Source organism: Hippocampus zosterae, chromosome 12 (genome assembly GCF_025434085.1).
Source record: "Hippocampus zosterae strain Florida chromosome 12, ASM2543408v3, whole genome shotgun sequence".
Lineage (NCBI taxonomy): Eukaryota > Metazoa > Chordata > Actinopteri > Syngnathiformes > Syngnathidae > Hippocampus > Hippocampus zosterae.
Window position 1 is genome coordinate 8,865,600 of NC_067462.1, and position 3,161 is coordinate 8,868,760.

Here is a 3,161-nt window from a genome sequence, read left to right on the forward strand (position 1 = left end):
GGAAAAAACTGTGGCAGGGTTTACTTCCTGGATCGGCATTTGACAACTCTGTCAGATGGGACGAATTCGCATTTTGGCCGTCGATATTTGGAACAAGTGTCTGCTCTGATTTGCTGGAACTGCCCTTCAAAACCCCGTCTGCTTGAGGCCTCGCCGTCACCGTTGACTTGCTGTCACTTTGTTTTATTTATCCAGGTAAGATAATTGAGATCAACAACCTTTTATTATGAACTTGGTATTTAAAACAGATAGTCCTAAAAATAGATACGCCCCCCCCCATCCCCCAACGTGATTTGCTCGATGGAGGACTCCAAACCATAAACTATCCTTCAATGCCACATGCACTAAAGAGAATAAAGTTAGTTTTGTTTTGGGGCTTTTTTTCCCTCCACAGATATCACGATTAAAACACAGCACAGACCGCAAACTTAATTTTGCCTTCAGCTCTGCCGCACTGATTTCAGACGGCGTGTTTATCATTCACTTGCAACATTTCCCCAAACGGCACCTGTTCCATTTGTCAGCGACACTTTCCGCACAGCATCAAGTCATTCCAAGAAAGGGGCACAAACAACGTTAAAAGGAACAATTGCCCTCATCAAGCATGGCGAGCAGAAGCTCGGGGGTTGGTGGAGTGAGGAAATCAATCACCCGGTAACCGCTTTCTGCGGTCCTTACGGGGACAAGAGGCGGGTTTATCCAGCGGCATATAAATGGCAAGACTGAGCGAGGACTTACCACAACCAAACTGACTGATTAGCGTGTGGAGCCAATTAACAATAATCTGCACAGTGGTACCTCGACTTACGAATGTCTCTTCATACGAAATTTTCTACTTATGAAATGTCTCAACAGGAAAATATTGCCTCTTGGTACGAAAGGTAAAAATACAATATGGCCTGCAACTCGCCACTCCGAGTTTCCTGAACGCAACATACGTATAGCTGCTCTGCTATTGGCTATTACCGAGCATCATTGTGGCATCCCACTGGCTAAGAGGGACCTCTACCGTATGTGTCTATGCAGCGCTCTCGTCATTCGCCCCTCGGGCTTTGAGGTGTTCTGATAGTTTTACGTAAATGTGAATCACCCAGAAAAAGTGTTCATCAGTCGGGCAATCGCTCACTATGCTGATGTTTGCCTTGAACATTTTCGTAGGACTGTTGAACGCTGATAAAAGCGAACGTCCTTGGATCGGTTATTTCCAAAACGCCAGACAAAAAACACTCTGAGAACGAAAGATGGCAAAAAACGATGTGGATGCAGTTAAAAAGATAGATGACCATCATTTTTTTTTCTTTCTTCTTTCTACATACATTCTTGCTGCTGGAGGCTGTAAATTTCCCCAGTGTGGGACGAATAAAGGATATCTTATTTGTATTCTTTTTTTTTTTACATTATGCACAACTCTCATTTATTGCACAACTATCTAATTGTAGTATGTATTTGTTACATATTATTTTGATGCCTCGGTACCAAAATCAGGCCACCAACCAGGATTTGGGGACCACTGCCTGACTCTTAAGAGATTTTTTCTTGAACTATAGGTTAAACTTGGATTTTTTTTTTTTTTTTAAACAAAGCCATTGGTGTTCTGACGGTCAATGACGACGATGGCCGTTGTTCTAATCTAAAGTCACCGGGGGGAAAAATGTGGATATGCTCTTGTGGAATCCAATCATATTTGTGTGCTTTCTTCCCATATTAGATTATATATTAGGGTTCTTGGGGCACTTTCAAAAAGCAATCTCATCTACATCATTGTAACAAAATTCGCCTTCACACCGCGTATCTCATATTGTGGGGGCCGACAGCTTACAGTTGGTAGTTAAGGCTCACGTTCTATCGCAGTTCCCCATCAACGCATGCAATTAGGCTCACTTCGTAATCGCCCTCATTGCAATGTCCAACTCTATCTATCGGAGTGCATCGTGACTAAACCATAATCAAACACAAATAGTCATCAGTTGCATCTCACATGCTAGTACCGTATGCTCGGTCTGAATTGCACCCAAAGGAAAATGAGCGGAATCTATTTGCTGCAACAAATTTAATAAGATGATGTCAGTGTGAGTGGCAAGTGGATGAGCCGCGGCGTGTCGACATCACACAACCTTTGTGACACTACAGGGAAATTATTCTCACTAACACACACCAAAAAAAAAAAGCTTTCCATCTTCTGTCACTCATAAACAGAGTTGATATTGCTATAGATTTCGACAAGCCCAACAGTATTTAGAGACATGCACACACAAGGGATCTTGGATAAGAATGCCCTTAGAACCTGTGATTCGTTTAAATACGTAGTTTATACTCTTAGCAACCACTACGGAGCTACGGGTATGTATCGGCGATAACGATGAAAGTCTTGCTATTCGACAGACATCATACTGGTCGAAGTCTGGCAGTAATGATGAAGCTTGCCTGTTTGTTAAGTAGGGGCATGTATTTTTGAGAGGTGTCTTATTTACAATGACATGAGACCCTCGGTGCCGCGGTTAAATATTGAAAGCGAATACCAACTCGCTCTCCCATTAAAAAAAAAACAAAAAACAAAAAAACCCGAACAAACGAACGAATTATCACAAGCGAAGGCCACTGAGAAGCCCGTGGGCCTGATCTAAAAGTAGCTCACTAGTGATGGTACATTGTGATTTTCTAGGATTGGATGTAGAAGGGATCATTTGGAAAATGTCCATTCATCCTAATATCCATTCATCCATTTTCCAATCCGGTTTTATCCTCACAAGGGTTGCAGGGCATGCTGAAGCCTATCCCAGCTGTCTTTGGGCAGTAGGCAAGGGACACACAAAGAGACGAACAACCATCCCGCTCACGCTCACACCTAAGGACAATTTAGAGTGTTCGATCAACCTGCCATGCATCTTTCTGGAATGCGGGAGGAAACCGGAGTACCCGGAGGAAAGCCACGCAAGCACGGGGAGAACATGCAAATTCCACACAGGAAGCGAACCGAACCCTGTGCCGTGAAGCCGACGTGCTAACCAGTCAACCACCGTGTCATTTGAAATTAATTAATTATTAATAATAACATGCATTAAGGGTATCTGCATATTGTAAAAGCAACTCATGTCCAATGATGATTAGACTAGACGAGTGCAATTAGGGTTGTGCGTCATAATCTGCTAATTAATTAAGAA